This window comes from Psammomys obesus, unplaced genomic scaffold (genome assembly GCF_907164565.1).
Source record: "Psammomys obesus unplaced genomic scaffold, mPsaObe1.curated_primary_1811, whole genome shotgun sequence".
Lineage (NCBI taxonomy): Eukaryota > Metazoa > Chordata > Mammalia > Rodentia > Muridae > Psammomys > Psammomys obesus.
Window position 1 is genome coordinate 12433997 of NW_026596109.1, and position 18269 is coordinate 12452265.

The following is an 18269-nucleotide window of genomic DNA, read 5'->3' on the forward strand; positions in this document are numbered from 1 at the left end:
AAACTGATTCTAATTCTTCACTAAAGTATTACTTCAGAAGCCATATCTGCGCTCATCACATATTCTAAAGGTGTCTGAGGGGTGTTCCAGGCTGAATCTGGCACAAGGATAGTCCAACTAGCTATTTAACTAGTAGTTATTTTCCTCAAGTCAGCCAGAGTAGCAAAGAAGAGTCCTACGGCTGCTAATTGGGGAATCACATTGCCCTGTCACCAATATCTTTGCATTTTCTAAGAACATGAACATCAGAAGGAGTGCTTACAATAAGAACCTACATAACTTATTAACAAACAGGAATTGAGCAGTGCTTACATCTAGCTGCCTAGTCTCCCAGGGAGAGAGATGCAGTTTCCTCATCTGTATCAATGTTCCATATATTATGTATAATAGTAAGTGACAATTAACTCCAGTCCCTAAAGCCTTTTCTTTATCCTAAAATAGAATTTTTTTTAATATGTTAGAAGTACTCCAGGTTACTCCTTGGTTCAGCAATTTAAGACTTCATAGAACCTGTCATGTAATTATACTCACACCTACGGTTTGTTGCAATAAAAGGATACAAGATAAAGTCAGCAGAGAAAAGGTATATGGGACAAAGTCCAAGAGAAATCTGATGCTGGGATAGATGGGAAAGGGAACTCCCCTTTTCTGAGGAAAAGGGAAGTGGGGAGGGAGGGGGATGGGGATACAACAAGGATGTAAAGTGAATTTAAAAATGACGGTTCAATAGAAACAAATGTATAAAAGAGAAATCAGATGCAGAGTCCTCTCTCAAAGGATATAAATAGGGCTTAATTCCTCCAGCAACAATTTGAGATAATGTGTGAAGTCTTGCCATTGGAGGAAGTTTGTTGAAACTCTTTCTCCAGGGTTTTTATTTCCCTCAGTTCAGACTGCACAACCAAAAGCATCCATGGTCTCCAACATGGGTATATCAGTTTATAATGGGTAAGTTTTAGTTCTCAGTAGATGCAGCTCAGCTGCTGTTGCATGCCATCTGTGGATAGCTGGATGCTGACCCAACATGAAAGCTTGCTCACACCCTGCCTCTTCACCCTCTCCTTCAAACAGCAGTGCTTTAAGTGTTTTCGGTTAGCCAGGTGCAGCCTTTTGACCCATTTCTGACTGCAGCTGTGCTTGAGACTCTCTGGGTCAGCGCTGATTCTGAGCTACCCGTGGGCTTCAGTGTACCACCGTACTCATGTATGCGACTTCAGCCGCGGAGGCTCATCCTGTGCGGCGCTCCTCAGCCCTGCGCTGTCAGCCCTTCTCAGCACATGCAGGCTTTATTCTTTGGTTTGGTTTTTTAATCTATTTTATGTTTGAATTTTTTCATGTGTATATGTATGTATGTGCCTTATGCACAAGGAAACCAGAAGACGGTATTTGGATCCCCAGTAGCTGGAGTTTTAGATAGTTGTAAACCATTGTGTGGGTGCTGGGTATCAAATCTGGCCTCCCTGGAAGAACATTTATTGTTCCTAACCTCTGGACCATATCCCTAGCCTCAGTTTTTGTTTTTAAAATACATCACAGATTTACTTCCGGAGTTTACTGCTGGATGTATAGGGGAATTATCAGCAGGCAAACTTATAAGCAGTTGACTTTGCTATGACTTGACATAACTTAGTCACATAATTCTAACAAGCACCAAGTAACTTTTTATTTATAAAAGAGACTTTTAAGACAGTATAAGGGAAACATAAGAAATGGTCAGGTATGAGGTAATCAGTATACATAATGTTCATTTACCCTATACTTTAATTATGTATTCAGAGCCTCAACAGTTATCCTTGAGACTATATTAGTTTTCTTTATTGCTAACAAAGTTTCCTTCGAATGAGCTACCTAAAATGAAGGGGGGATAACTGGTGTTTAGTTTTCCTTGCTTGTATATCAGTTTGCAGGGGCTGTATATTTTCACTCATGTGGACACCAGGGAACAATTTTCAGGGGTTGTTCTCTCTTCCACCATGTGGGTTCTGGAGATCAAACTTATTCCTGACAGGAACTGATTGGCCTGCTCTTTGATCACCTCCCCCTGAGCTGGGAGCAGCCTTACCAGGCCACAGAGGAAGACATTGCAGCCACTCCTGATGAGTCCTGATAGAGTAGGCTCAGAGGAAAGGGGAGGAGGACCTCTGTTATCAGTGGGCTGGGGGAGGGGCACAGCTGGGGAAGAGGGAGGGAGGGTGAGATTGAGAGAGGAGAAGGGAGGGAACTACAGGGGGGATACAAAGTAAATAAACTGTAATTAATAAAAATTTAAATAATAGTGGCTCAGCACACTGTCTGATGGTTAAGAGCACTGGCTGTTCTTTCTAAGGTCCTGAGCAATTCCCAGCAACCACATGGTGGCTTATAACATCTATAATGAGATTTGGTACCCTCTTATAGCCTGCTGGCACACCTGCATGCAGAATACTGTATTAATAAAGAAATTTTAAAAATAAAAAAAAGAAAACACCTTAAAAAAACCAAAAACTTAGTCATGAGGTTTGTCCAAAAGCACCTTTACCTACTAAGCCATCTCAGTGCCCATCCACTTTTTTTTTTTTTTTCCCACCTTATTTTTTTTTTAAGGCAGGGCCTCTCACTGAAGCTGGAGTTCAGCAGTGAGTCTAGGCTGTCTAACAAGCAATTTACCAACTAACCTCTCTCCTCAGCTCTTCTTTGCCTAATATATATGTGTGTGTGTGTGTGTGTGTGTGTGTGTGTGTGTGTGTGTGTGTGTATACACACACACACACACATATATTAGAGGTATTGTAGACTGCATCAAGGCCTTGAATACAAATGTACCTGGCCCTGGCCCTAAATTTTGGACCAGTTCTTCAGTGAGGTATCATAAACAGGTTATTTAGTTCATTGGTAAGATGAGAGAATCTTTAGTTTCTTCAGAGCATTGTGCAAACTGAAGATGCACATAGTTTTTTCATATGCTCACACGCATAGCAGTCAACACAGAGGAAGGGTCCGGTCATGGTAGCTGGCATTCTCCCTTACTTTGACAGAGATTCTTCGTCAAGTATCAACTATTTCTAAATAACCAGCTTTCGAGTTAAAATACCAAAATGTACCTTACATGCTTAGTAACAAAAAAATAAAAAATGGTGTTGAAGTACAAGTGTCTTGATATACCATGTTTTACCAAGCTACTGGGTTTCTCATGGTTGGGAAAACTATTTTATGGTATTTTTCCTGTCATGTCAGGCTTGCTTCTTTTTAGATATTTTTACTTATGTCTGAATACTTTGGGGACTGCTTTGTGTAAGCTTGCTTTTAATATTAGAACTCCAGCTGGTCTTGAAATCACCTACTTCTGCTGAGATCAAAGGATGTACCCCCACTGCCAGGCTGTATGAGCTGTGTTTATTTCCAGTACAGAACTTATACAGGCATATCAAAGAACAGGCACTCAATGAGTTACTTAGGCATTACACCTAGTGGAATATGGGATTACCTTTCTACAAGTCTCTAATCACATCCTCTTTTCCCTCCTCTTCATTGTCCTGTTCCTGCTCCTCCCCCTGCTCCTGTGCTTCCCCCTTCTCCTGCTCTTGTTCCTCCTTCTGCTCCTGCTCTTCCTCCTTCTCCCCTGCTTCTGCTACTCCTCCTGTTCTTCCTCCTCTGCCTGCTCCTGCTTTTGCTCCTCCTCTTCCACCTCCTCCTCCTCCTGCTCCTTCTCCTGCCTGCTCCTCCCCCTGCTCCTGTTCTTCTTCCTCTTCCTCCTGTTCCTCCTGCTTCTGCTTCTGCTTCTTCTTTATGATACTGGTGATTGAACTCAGGGCCTCAAGCACACTGGACAAGAGCTCTGCTGCTGAGTTGTATCCCAGCCTTCCTTATCACTTTTTCATCCACTAGTGGATTTTTAGCCTTGTTTTATATTTTAGGCAAAGCAGGGGAAAGTAGGAGAATACAGAGATGGAGCAGTAGGAATAAATAGGCAGCAGAATCAAGAGTAAGATAGACAAATCAAGAGAAGGTGGAAAGAAGCAGTTGTTGGGGTGATTCTGAGGCTCTCAATCTGAATGGCTAGACAAGTAGTGCTGCCTCTGGAGAGCTCATGGAACAGATGGAAAGGCAGGTGTTCTTTGGACATGCAGGAAGTCTAGGTGGTGCTTCTCAGTAGAACATAAGGAGGTTTCAAACTGCGTGGCCAGTCCAGCACCAAAAACATTTTCCTGGCAGTGAGCAGAGCAGGTTAAAAACTGATGAGGCCAAAGAGATAGTATTGATGGTGGTTATAGAACTGGAGTGCCTGTTCAGACCACAAGGCTGCCATTTCCTAGCTTTTTGATCTTGGATAACTTAAGTTGGGTCCAATGTAGCTCACACTCCTCATCTTCACAGTCATGATAATAAAATCTGACTGTTGTGGAAGTAAAGTGGAGTAATGTTTTAAAGAACTAACACAATAAACGCTCACCATATTGTCTTGGTGAAGCTGACAGGGACCCACAGAAGCATCAAGGGAGTTGGTGGTGTGTGGAAAAAACCTGCAGTGCATACTGCTGACCAACCAAAGACTGTGCAGAAGGATCTTAAAGTTGTATGTCAGGTAAAGGTAACCATTTGCAGAAGAGCTGAGGAGAATACTGAGCTCTGGAAAATCTGCCTTTGTCCCTTCAAACTTGTTTACAATACAGTGACTTGGAGTGATGGAGAGTGATAGCCAATAACTATTTCCTGTGTTTCTGTCATACACCAAGTACTTCAGATCTGTTAGTTATCTAATAAATGTGTTGCCTTTATTTTAGAGATGAAAATATAGAAACTTAGGTAAAATTTCTCTGGCTTGCGCAGAACCTGTATTCAGTTTTCCATCCACATCCTCCCCTCATGCTGTGCTGAACATAAAGTGGAGTGGCTGGTATGGATTGTGTGCAGGTATATGGATGTATTTAAACCTTTGCAAAATTGTTTAGTCTTCCTCAGAACTTAACTTTGTAAGGTGTTTGTGAAGCAGTGTAGCATTCAAAATTGCTGTTATCAGAAATAAATAAAATTTGAAGGCTGTACATGTAATGTAGTCTGACTGTTGAGCCATAAATAAAAAATTACTAGTTCTTTGCTCAGTATTACAAGTATCTCTGCACAAATGCTTTGCTCACTTCAAGTATGTATAACACCACTGTAAACTCAAGCAACTGCCAACTACATATCCTTTGATTAGCTTGTTCTAAATACTCAATGTAATTTTCAAGTTCAGTTCTATTAGTACATATTCCTAACATGCCAGCTTTGGCCTCCCTGCAGCTCCAGCCCCAGCCTCAAAGTACTTTACCCAAGCTACACCCTCCTCTGCCCCCCACATATGGATGGACCTCACATCTTTGGGTTTAATGCCTGGGTCCCAAGCCTGAATGTTGTTTTGCTCTTTCCAAGTTTATTTCACTTTTAGAGTTGGCCTTCTGTGAACAGACTTTCATACATGTGTTTTAGACTGTGGAGAACTACAAAAGGCCCATCTAGTTGAGAAACTAAGACACAGACAAGAGAGCCTGGAACTAAGACACTGAAGGCAGAAATGGTTAACTCAGACTTACAGTCAGTTACAAAATGAAGGTGTGATATAATTTTTAAACAACAGCAAAAAAAGTAATACATATCGAAGTTGAAGTTCCTTGAAATTGTATCTAATTGACCATTACTCCCTAGCAAGATACCTGACAGGCAGTGAACAAGTAACTGCTTTAGTGTGTATAAATATCTAAGAAGAATGGATAACTAGAATGTAACACGTGGCTGTGTGTATTAGACTACAACAAGGAAAATAAGCGTGGTGACCCTCTAGGACAGAAGCATTATTCTTCCTTATATTCTCCCAGGGCCTGCCTTCTATTGTAGCCGTTACTGCAGTGAGCTGTGATGGTCTTTGAACTGCACTGTGCGTTGCTCTTGTCTAAGTGTTGGTCCAGAGATTGCTTGCAGGCAGATACCTGTTTACTGTTATATTCCAGTGTCTACCAAAGTGTCTTAAGTATCATAAGCACTAAAGAAATACTTGTTTAATTAATAAGTGATAAAGAATAGAGCATTTATACACATTTGTACATCTACCGTTACTTGGTTTTGTGCTTTCCATATCACCCTAGAGAAATTTGTGAGCCCCTTGTGGCTTGAGATTACACAAGTTGGAGACTATAATATCGTAGTGTCCACCCTCACTCTCTCCTAGTTCTTTCCCTCCATCCCTTCACCTACCTGGTGTATAACCGTGAAAGTAGCACCTGCAGACCTGTAGAGAAAAGCATGGTGTATTTGGAGCTCAGATGCTGCAAGTGACACATCTAGTGAAAGCTTTCAAGTGTCTCTTAACCATCAGCTGTGAGCCTCTCATTCTGACATCTCCTGCGGGGCATCCGCCTCGGGAAAGGGGGAAAGCTGGGAGCTGGCATCTCAAGACAAATGTTTATTCTTTCAGCCACTTGTCTGATCTCAAGAAAGCCAGGAACTTCTCTGGGTCATGTTTTCCTCTTCTGAAATATAAGAGTTAAATATGTTCTTTTTAAATCTTCTTTAGACTCTGGTACTATGTGACTCTATGATTTAATAACCTAGATATTAATAGTACTTAGTCCATTAGCCATCACTGGCTTCCTGGCCTTCCCAGCTTTGAGATCACCTTCTCTCCTTTTATATGAGAGTATTTCCCTCCCTGGCAGTTTATGGAGACTTAAGCTTCTATTTACTGTAGCTGGAGGCTCCTATAAGCTGAGGCTTTGACAGTATTTCACATTTATTTATCTTAGCCAGAGCTTAGGATCAGGTAACAGCTAAGTCATTTAAGGTTATTCAATGCATTGAAAATGTTGCTTAATAATTCAGAACCAGTTTTCTCTGTTTAGAGTATTAAGATTTTTTAAATCCTCCTAATTAGCCAATTCCAACAGTTTAAACAGAGAGAGAAAAAGCTGTCCCTTCTAAAAGGGCAACTGATGACAATGTGTTATTAGATCCTGTGTCTGGGCACTAAGACTGTCTGAGGCTAAAGCAGAGCATCCAGAGCGAAGGGCCTGATGAAGTCAACTCCAGGTGGTGTTCCCACAAGCTCTGCCTGCTGAGGGTGAGAGCTCAGGGGTTCAGCTCCTGATTTCATTCCTTGGATTGGTGATATCCTGGGGAAGAATGGTGAACCTTCACCCCATCATTCTATTGCCAGCCTTTCTGCAAACATTTCTGGAACTGATACAGTTTCTAGCAGTAAACTAGACGTTGGGGATACATCAACAAATTTCATATAAACCCTCAGAAATCAACTGGAGACAGACTCATAAACAATTGTAAAATGGCCTGAGAACATATCACTGTGAAATAGATCCTCTGAGCTACACCCTTCAGAATCTCTTACCTTGTTAAAGTTTAAGAATGCTGTTTGAACAAAGGGTAGTGTTGGCATTGCCACTGCCTACATTCTGGAAAAAACCTACCTTATCTGAAGAACCTATGGGAGAAGACAGGTATTGGCTCAGCAAACATGGCTTCGTCACATGCAGAGCAATGAGAACCCACAGTGAATGTATGTGGTTGCTATGCCACTATTCTGTGACCTGATCAATGAGACCGGAAGCCCAGTGGCTGTTCCGGGAAAAGGAAAGGAAGATGTAGGCTCTGTAACAGGCCTGGTTTTGTGGAAAAAGTACCATTCAAGTTGAACTTGAAGGATATATAGCTTAGAATGTTTGAAGTTAGACAACCTAGGTTGGGGAAACAACATAAACAAAGGTTCTAGAAAGGAAAATCCAATGCATATTTGGTCAACAACAAACAGTTCTAATTGGCTGGAGCTTAGGTCTATGAGGGAATAATATTTGAAGATCAGAATAATAGAAAATGCTGGAACCGAGATACCACCACCTTTTTAAAAGTGTGTCGTCTAAGTGGCATCTATTAATGCATCTCTTCTGCCACATACTCTGAAATCTTGATGTGAGCTTGCTTTGTATTTTTCAGCACTCCATGGTAGTCTCTAGTTCGGTACCTACTATGCATGCTAATTTATTAACAGCATATGATGCACAAGGTACTTTAAGGTTGCTCTGTCTTCTCCACAAGACATTTGTATGAAATTCAAGAGAAAGCAAACTATGATGGTGTTCATGGCAGTTGTATAAAATAGATCAACAGTGTCCGCATCCTTACTTAACAAGATGGAAGCTTAGAGATAGAAAAGACTTGACTGAAGTCTCTTCCCAAATACTTTCATTTCTCATCATAGAACTTTTCCTTAAGTCCAGGAATGTGGGAGTTTCTGATACAGGTTTAGTATTGCACAGACCTTCTGGACCAGCCTTCAAAGAATGTTCTGGCTCTGTTCATGGCTCTTGCCTTCCAGTTTCATAAGCTTTGGGGCAGATGAAGTGTAATATCAAAATAGCTCAGAGAAAGCCTTGGTAACATTTAAGATATTGAACGTGCTGCATCTGGTAACTAGAAATTTTAATGATCTCCTGCTGTTTTGGTAATTGGATAAGTAAATACATCAGAATAAATCACACCAGCAAGCCTTTTGTATGTCGTACAGACTCAAGTCTTTTAACTCCTGTTCAAAGCTCCAGCTCTTGAGCGGTGCTTGTCTGCAGAAGTACGCACATGCTGGCTTGCATGGCCCTACTTAGGTATTAAATGCAGTCAGCATTCTCACTGTCCCTAGCTGTTCTGCTGCTGTTGAAGACACATTGCGTGCACCACTAAGTTAGCTCTCTGCAGCGAGGGGGAAGTATTCTTCTAAAGTTTATGTCACCTAGACATTTATGCTCTTCATGTTCTGTCTCCAAGCTGCCATCCCAGCTATGCCCACCATTGAAGGCCCCAAAGAACCTTGTCAGAACCACCACAACCTACGTACAAACTGGGGAAGTGAAAGGCTGGAACAGAAAGGGATTGCCTTGTTTTCATTAAGAAATTGTTTAAGAACCATAAGCAGAAGGCGACAGGATGGGACTTTTTATGCAACTCTTCATATGGAAATATGGAAGAGAGACCCAGAGGGACATGCTTTATTGAAAGACACCTGGGGTACTAGGCAATGCTGTCACCATCTTAGAGATAAGACATTTGAGTCTCTTCTCAAAAGAGATTATGACTGTGCAAAAGATGGAGTGCCGGGATTTAAAATCCACTTGTTTATTATATTACTGTGCCTGGTAGTGAGATTCTGGAGCAAGGAATGGTCAGGATTTCTTAGAAGGCCTTTAGGTTCATAGTTAAACTTAACAAGCAGGCAGTTCTCCTTTCCCTGTTTCTCAGTGCTCTGCCACAGGCATTAATTAGTGTTGTGCTGCAGTCTTCTCAGAGACACCCAGAGACATGTTAGGAAGACCTGGCTGTCTTGTGTGACACTGACCTCTCAAGAGAGGTCTGGCCCCTAGATCGGTGTTTCCCTACCACCATCAAACCACTGCATGTATCTCACTGCGGTAGCCATACTGCCTTGGGCAGGTTCAGAATCTCTCCAGCCCGGTGGCTTCTGGCAGCTCCCAGTGGATGAAGAAACCAGTACTTATCGCATATGCAAACAGGCATGTCTCTGAGGCTAATCTGCACTAGGTTTGTCTTCTACACTGCAGAGTCCTAGTCTGTGACTTCACCTGTGTTGTTTATGCTTCTGTGGACCACAAGCTTATAAACTGCTTGTAAAGCAGGATTGGTACTTAATTACTTGAAATTGTGCCTTCCAGAGTGCACGAGGAACTAATCTTGGGAACTGACATCTCAGGGCGAGGAGACTTAGCTGTTCTCTACCTTGTCTTACGTTCTTTCTTCTTTCCATGCTTGGTCTGCATATTTTGATTTACTCCTGTTTTTAAACTAAAGAGCATCTGCCCTTGTTAGGATCCCCTCTGTTACCTCCACATTTTCCCACTAACACAAAGCCACTACTAGGAATACCAAGGCAAGGAAAGGTGGTCAAGGCATCCCTGACAAGATGCCAATTTTTGAAGAAATTTTAACATTAACAACGTATCAGTTTTTACCCAGTTCATAAGATAGAATAAGAGGAGCATTTAAAATTGTGATAATCACTTAATTATGTAATAGGGAGATAATTAGCATAGTGTGTGGCACTTAGCAAATGCCAAGTAAAGAGCACAGCATATCATGCATAAGGCCCTGGGTTTAATGCCCAGCCTGGGGAAGGAGGAGAAGAAAGCAGAAAACAGAGAAGCAAGCCAGCTGTGTTAAACAGCAGGCCTGCAGTTGTAGCTACTCAGAAAGCTGAGGTGGGAGGATAACTTGAGCCAGTGTAAACAGTATCTCACCTCCACAGAAAGTAACAAACAAATGGTAACTGTTGTGAATGAGAATAATCATTATGTTTTTTGGTGTTTTTTTTTTTTTTTCTAAGAGAGATAAGTAAACTAGGTTGTTCAGAGCACCCAGAATACCAGTTCTCTCAAGATCAAAGTAAATCCTAACTTGGATATACTTCACTGTACTTTGGGAACTTACATATGCAGCCCTTGTACTGCCTCACAGAGGAGAAATGCTTTGGCTTTAAGATGGGAAGACTTGCGTTCGGGGTAAGCCCACCTATGTCTACTTCTATAGTCAAAGACAAATTCTGTTCCCATCTGCACCATGGTGTTCCCCCCTGTAACAACTAGGATTAGTACCTAAGTGCCCAGCAGAGCTGTGAAATTTAGACAGTATATGGGCCATGCTCTGAGAGCTGTAAGATGATGTGACCATATGTACGTGTCTCTCAGAGGGACAGTCAGCAGATTCCTCCTGGGCTAGGTGACTTAGCTTTAAAGGAGCGTCTCACACACCACATCTGAGGCACCTGGAATCCCAGTCCTTGAGACTGAAGCAAGAGGCTCTATCTCTACAAGCTCAAAGCCAACCCAGGTAAAAAAGAAAAAAAGGGTATCTCCACATTAAAAAGAAGAGCATGGCTGTGGCTTTGCATATAAATATGCCTAATGCTGTGTGGGACTTGGGGACTTTGGGACATTAAATAACGTCCCTTTACTTGACTATCTCTAGACTAACTGAAAGACAGAAAACCAATTGAAAGAATAATCTGTCACTTTTTACACCCCCCCCCCAAAAAAAAAAAAAGATCAAATGGTGGGTGTGAATCTGCAGTCAAGAGTTTACTGATAAATTCCTTACTCTGAATTAGATGAACTTCTTACCCTGCCGAAGGATTGGTAGAGCTGGGCACTACAGATCCTTGTGCCTTATAGTAAAATAAGAGCAGGTTGGCTATTAGAAAGAGAAAGAGAGCCAAGTGGCGGTGATACCAGGACATCCAGACTATACAGAGAAACCCTGTCTCCAAAAAAAGAGAGAGACAGAGAGAAAGAATGAGAATAAACATACACTAAGCTCAAGAGTTGTTTTTTTTGTTTGTTTGTTTGTTTTTGTTTTTGTTTTTGTTTTTTTCTCAAATTTACCAAGCTTGTGAGAAACAGGAAGAACATCCAGAAGTTTTTCCATGTGGAAGTATGGATATAAAATAAATGTACCCTCCCCCAAGTTTTACATTATTGAATCCTACAACTCAGAGAAGAACAGTTTCAAACCCAAGTATACTTCTCTCTAGCCAGTCTAAGTATTGATTAGGTGATACCATGAAATGGCATCTCCTAACACAGAGAAGGCACAGAACCAGTTTCCATATGTCACTATCAGTGATGGCTGTTTTCGTTCTCCAACAACTCTTTCACCAAATAGAGAAGGAAACTGGAACCCTAAGCATTCTATTTATTTGGCTGAGACTGATTTGAGCTCAAATGTTTGGATCTCCAAAGTTCAACTGCAGTGCTGTTCATTTCATGTTAATCACTAACCCCCACATTTTCAAAATAAAAGCCTAAATAAGAAAGTTAACTTGTCTAAAGTTACTCTTTGAGAGCTAGGACTTCACCATCTGGCAAGATTTGATGGCCTACAGCCTTGGTAGTGAGCTGAGGGGTTCAGAGAAGCCGTTTGCTGAGGACTGAAAAGAAGTAGGCAGCCTGAAACTGAAAGGGTGAGTGGTGCTCAGCCCGGAAGTTTACCCTGCCCGTCTCTGCCAGGCAGGACGGCTGTCTTCCGCACTGCCTGTGTCACTGCAGCTCTTTTCTCTTTTCAGCAGTGCTCAGCTCTTTCTTGAGTAACGTTTTGCTCAGGGTGCGGTATCTCTACTACACTTGAGAGGCAGGGTGACGCAGCTATGAAGAATTCTCTAACAGCTTAGGTCTTTAATCCCATGTAGAAGGCAGAAACAGGGAGATCTAAATTAATTTGAGGCTAGCCTGTTCTACATAGTAAATTCCAGGCCACCAGAGCAACATAGTGAAACCCTGTCTCAAAAAAAGAAAAGAAAATACAGATGTCAGAATCCCTGAAATAGCACACTGTCTATTCTTAATCCTCCATTTCACGTGGCCTAAGTTACATGCCTTCTGAGTCCCAAGTAGCCCTCTTGTGACATGAAGGCCTAGAAGGTGTTTTCCTCAGAAGATTTCCTGTGTGGACAAGATGAGACTCGGTCACATTCATTTACATTTTTCAGAACAGAGTATTAATTTTAGAACAGGATCTGAATGAAGCCCAGGGAGGTCATATGGGAAAATGCATATAAAATTTCAAATTTCTGAGAAAATTGATATAGCAAAGAAAAGCTCTATTTGGCAGAGAACACATCACATCTGTGCTAGCATAAACATTTTACAAAGTCAGTTTGCTAAAAATGTTTGAATGAGAGACTATATGTACCCGTTCAGGTTTCCCAGGTACAGTGAAAAAATACCAAGATGGTTGACTTCCCTCCTCTAACTAGAAAGTCAAGCTGTACCTCTTATTTGAGACACCCCTCCTCCCACAAGGAATCCCAATGTGTTCATTCTCTGTTGATTTAGAAAGTCGATAATTCACTAAAGTCCCAGGTAAATGGCAGAAGACAAACTCAGATTAGGTTTTTGTATTCGTATTTTATAAACATTTCAGGATTTTTTTCTAATGACCCTTGACCTTTGCCATTCTTAAAGTGAAGATCTTATATCCTGGAAGCTTTACTCAAAAGAAACTCTGGGCCATCTTTTCTAACTTCTTTGTCCATATGGATATTCCATTCAGCAATCTCTATAACTGTATAACCTAGTAACTCAGTGGATTCCAAAACTAAATTGCCTTGATTCACACCCTGGCTCTGTCCTTAATAGCTTCAATAGTTTAGACAGTCTGCTTTGTGACTTAATGTCCTCATAAAATAAGGTTAATCATTTTGCCAGCATTGGAGGACTATTACAGAAATTGTTTTTATAAATGCAGAGTATATCAACAATTGCCTGATTTGAAGTAAAGGTTCAGAAAATGTTATTCTTAGCATCATCTGTAAATATGCCTGTATTTGGATGTCTCTAAGTGCAGCAGACATCTCCCTCCCCTCCCAGGTTCGTAAGTTCATTTGCCAGGCCATCCTGGTCATAATGAGCTTTATAATTGGACAGGCCTGGCTCTGAAATTGAGTCTCTACAACATTGGGCCAGGTAGCCTTGGTGGCCTTACCTACAGCATGGCACTAGTACTTACTTCACTAGGCCATCTTGAGGACTAGTTAAAAGACCACATATAAATCTAGAGTGCATGCTGCAGAGACCCAACTCATGGGAGATGCTCAGTAAGCGATACTTGCTGCTATGATGATGACTGCGAGGACAGGAAGCAGAAATACCAGAAGGCAGAAGAGACGCAGCAGCTGTTACTAACTACACCGGTACCTGCTGCTTCCCTGAAGAGTTCTGTTTCCCATTACCTCTCCATCCTGGCGCTCTGTCCTGGAGCCTCACAAACACACGTGCTTTGCCTTCTACTTGTCTATGCGCATCTGTACCCTACAACAGCAGTGCCGCCTCCTTGTTGCTACTCTCCACACACAGTTCTCTTGTCCTCCGCTGCTTCTCGGGGAAACAAGAGACTAGTTTCCTCCCTACCAAGAGATCCCTTCTGACATGATCCATGCTCTTCTAGAATGAGGACCAGAGCACTACAGAGTATTTTCACAATATGTCCACTAGCTAGGTACTGGGGAGAAGCTTGGTACCCTGCATTCTCCCACTTACAAATTACAGCATAGAGTATGATGTGGTTTTTTCTGAATGCAAGCAAACTTCATGTAATAATCAAAATAGAATAATTAGCATATCTATCACTCCGTTGAGCTAACATTTTGTATTGAGATTTAAAAATTACCTTATATATCATACACTTGAGTCACAGAACATGGAACAATCCAGCTGCTGCTCAGCTGGAAGCCTTGTCCTTTCTGCTGGCTGTCAGAGTGCTCCAGGGCCTCGTCAGTCTCACCTGGTAGTAACCCTGCACTCTGCATTAACAGCCTGCCTCGAAAGCTATGCCCGTGGTACAATAGTGCCACAGATGTTTTAGCAGACACCTCAAGCTCAAGGATGTGTGAGGAAGATGGAGGGTAAAGATTATAAAAACAAAAGATGGTCAAAGAGTCAGTGGCTTTCTAGATACAAGGCAGGTGCCTATATGAGCCCACAGGAGTCGTGACAGCTTGCACAAGACCTAAGCAAAGCCAAGCCAGACAAAATCCCAGCATGGAGGGGAGATGGGCACAGTGCCCCAGCCCTAGCTGATGGTTGGCATTTGATTGTTGCTGGGAGAAGAAAGGTTGGTTTTCTCTAATGGTGTGAGACCTGGTATGTGGACCACACTACAGGGCAGGCCCCATTGCCGGAGTAGTCAACCATCACAGACTGGATGTGGTGTGTTGACAGGGAACAAGTGGGAGTACATGCACATAAAAGTGGATGGGCAGGAAGTGGTAAGGAGTAGGGAAAGGCCAAGAAAGTGATTGGTATGATCAAGATACATTGCATGAAGGTCTCAAAGAATTGATTTTAAAAAATCTTTTTTAAAGCCACTGTGAAAAAAAATCTCTCTTCTGGTTATATAGAACTATATAATAGTCACACTACTAGACAGTGGAACACCAAATGGCTATTTAAAAAAAAATTCAGTAACAGTGGGGTTTAATTTAATCTCTTATCTTTTCATCTGTTAAAATAGGAGTAACTCTATTTACAAGGCTAGCATTTGGATCAAATGATATTAAGTGTATGTTTCACAGTGTTTTTATCTCTATCATGTTATCTATATCCTTGTTAACACTGGCCTGAAAGTCCTGCTGAGTTCAGGAGCTCTACAGGATAGGTAGGTTAGCAGCTACAATACTAAAGCATGGTTCCAAGCATGCTTTAATCCCAGCACACGCAATCGGGAGGCAGAGGCAGGTGGACTGTTGGGAGTTCGAGGCTAGCTGGGTCTACATCGCAAGTTTCAGGACAGCCAAGGCTACATAACAAAGAGACTCTGCCTCAGAAAGAGAAAGAGAGAGACTGACTGAATACAGATGTGATTTCTGGCTTACTATCTGTGTGGCCTTGAACAAATTCTCAGCCTTTCTAAGCCTGTTTCCTGGCCTGTCAAGTAGAAATAATAACACCTAGCTCAAGAACCATGGTAAATATTAAAGGAGTTAACATTTTCAGTGTGTAGTGAAAGTTTATAAATAATTGGATATTAATGTTTTCGCCAGTTATACTACTATTGTACTAATAGTTTGTATTACTAAGTGAATGGATTAAAAGAGAAAAAAGACTAGATAGAAAAAAAGGAACATTAAAGGCAAATACATAAAATGAACTTTAAAATGTGGGGTTGGGATGTCCTCATAGGGGCCCTGTGAGTGTGACTGCCCCAGCAAGCTCTGTTTATTTCAGAGCAATTCATTGGCTATAGGAGCTCACTGCAGCTAAAGAAGGAGATCTCAGAAGTGGCGGTGTTACTTACAGGGAAAGGGCAGCACTCCTGCTGGGCACCGGGCTAGAAACAGACAGCCAGAAGCACCGAGTGAGAGGTTAGAGTTGCTTTCCAGGAAACACTTGAGCCAGTAATGGCTGTCCATCTAGGAGCGCTCCAGCCTGGGCTGCCCCGAGGCTTCATTGACGTTGTCTCACTTAGTTATCACACTACCTGCAAAGAGAAACGAGGGTTCTCATGTTACACATAGGAAAATGGACTCTGGTTGTTTAACTAGTTCAAGATCTTTGCTTCACTTTTTTTGGTTTTTTGAGACGGGGTTCCTCTGTGTAACCTTGGCTGTCCTGAACCCATTCTGTAGACCAGGCTGGCCTTGAACTCACAAGCTGTAACCCACTGCCTGGCTTACAGCTTTACTCTTTTTAACCCTGACTCTGTAGACAGACTTCTAACTGTAGGCCTTAAACAAGTGGCAATGGCATTGAGATTCAGTTGTCTCACCTCTGCAGACTGGCATGGTGGTTATTGTACGGACTAATTGAGAAATGTACTGGAAGCACCTGGCTTGTAAGAGATGTCCAAGAAAGTTTTGTTTCTCCTTTTCAAATCCCAGTTGTCCCACGTAAAGTGACTAGAGAAAATCACTTACTATTTCTTGGCTACTGTTTTATCAATGACAACTATACTTTTAACTAAGAGTTATAAATGTCTTCCCTTGCACATCTACCATCTCAGTTGGGTGCCCACAGATGTGATGCTCCAGCTTCCCAGCCTGCTTTGCTTCCTAACACATCTTTCTACCTGTGCTCACAACTCTGGCACCAGTATGGTTTTGGTTTCTCCCAATAAGCATTATGTTTACAAATCACAGATAACAAAGTAGAAGATGCCGGAAAAGCTCGGGCATGTTAATTAAGAACAATAGCAGAAGCAGCTGGGCAGAAATGCCAGTGTTGGAAGCAGTGACAGCATAGCTCTGTTTGTTGACAGAAGCCAGTGCAGTATTGTACATTAATTGGGGAAGTGGGTAAACATTTGCCAGCAGCTTGCCCTCCCTGCGCATTGGAAGATAGACAGTAGGCTGGGCCCTCCCTTCCACCTTGCCTACCCTTCTGCCCAGCACACAGATACTAGTAGCACAAGATTTTCCCTGGGTTCTTTATAAGCAGAAAGGATGCTGTGGGTAGTTATGTCTCCTTTAAGACCCTCCAGGGCATCCCAAGTTTCCATATGGATACACTGAAGACAGTCTTCCTCCATATCAGCTTACCAGTCTGTCTTTGACACCCATCCCTGGCACCTAGAGGGTCCCTTTCTCTAGCTGTAAGAAGAAAGCAGAGCCATCTCTTTATGAGTGGCTTGAGTTGAGCAGAAGTTGAGCAGACAAATTACCTGCCTGTAATATTTACTCAAGGTCCCAGAGCTCATCTTAATAGCAGAGCAGCAGCTTTAGGTAAAGCTAGAAAGTACCCATCCATCCTTCACACACTCAAAGCAGCCCATTGCCCACATGGCCATTTCCCTTTGCAGTTGCTCTCATACACAGTGTATTTAGTTCATCTATGCTGATTATGGTTTTCTCATTTAATCTTCATCAGTTCTATAACACAAGAGTCACAAAGCTGATAGCCTCTGCTGTTGTGACTTAAACCAGAGGCTTCCTATTTTCAAAGCCTGTATCCTTCCCACTACCCTGGTATTGTTTAGCCTTTCAGAAGTCATGACCCCTTTTGATAACTGTTTTGTTTCTTTTTCTTAGGTTTATGAAACCTTCACATGCTATCTCTGCCCTGGCTGAGGGAAGGCAAAATCTAACTAAGAACCCTCATGTAGCATAGCCAATTGTACCAAGATTTCATCTAGCTTTATAGTTCAGTAGTTGATTTTTTTTAATTTGTAAAATATAATTATATTATGTGCTCGCCACATTTTTTCAAACTAAGTATACCTCCCCCCCCCAAAAAAAAAAAAAAAAAGAGATAGTGATATATCTCCCTAGGGGCCTTCCTGGGATATAGCATCCTTGGACACAGTGGAATGGCCATGCTGTGTTTGCTGCATGTCATTTCAATGGAAGGGCCTAGCCCTTGTCCCTCCAAAGGTTTAGGTGTTGTCCTAATGATCAAAACAGTTAAGCAAGTAGCGGTCTCAGCTATGCCATTCCTCAGTTTAACCACGTGTATCTGTGTCTTCCCCAAAGGGACCAATCCAGGAAGTGGCTAAGTCTTAGCCTTGAGGTCAGTACTAACACCTCTACTAGATGAAATGAAATTATAGGCTGGGCAGTGGTGGTGCTTGTCTTTAATCCCAGCATTTTGGAGGCAGAGGCAGGTGGATCTCTGTGAGTTCGAGGCCAGCCTGGTCTACAGAGTGAGTTCCAGGACAGCCAAAAAATTAACACAGAAAAGCCCTGTCTCAAAAAAACCCCTAGAAAGAAAGAAGAAAGAAAGAAAGAAAGAAAGAAAGAAAGAAAGAAAGAAAGAAAG

At 42.0% G+C, this 18269-nt stretch overlaps 1 protein-coding gene across 1 annotated transcript in view; it reads left to right on the forward strand.

The window, feature by feature from the left end:
• Window positions 1-18269, forward strand: part of Faf1 (Fas associated factor 1) — a 284522-nt gene that overhangs the window by 265712 nt on the left and 541 nt on the right. The gene's annotated exons all lie outside the window — the stretch shown is intronic.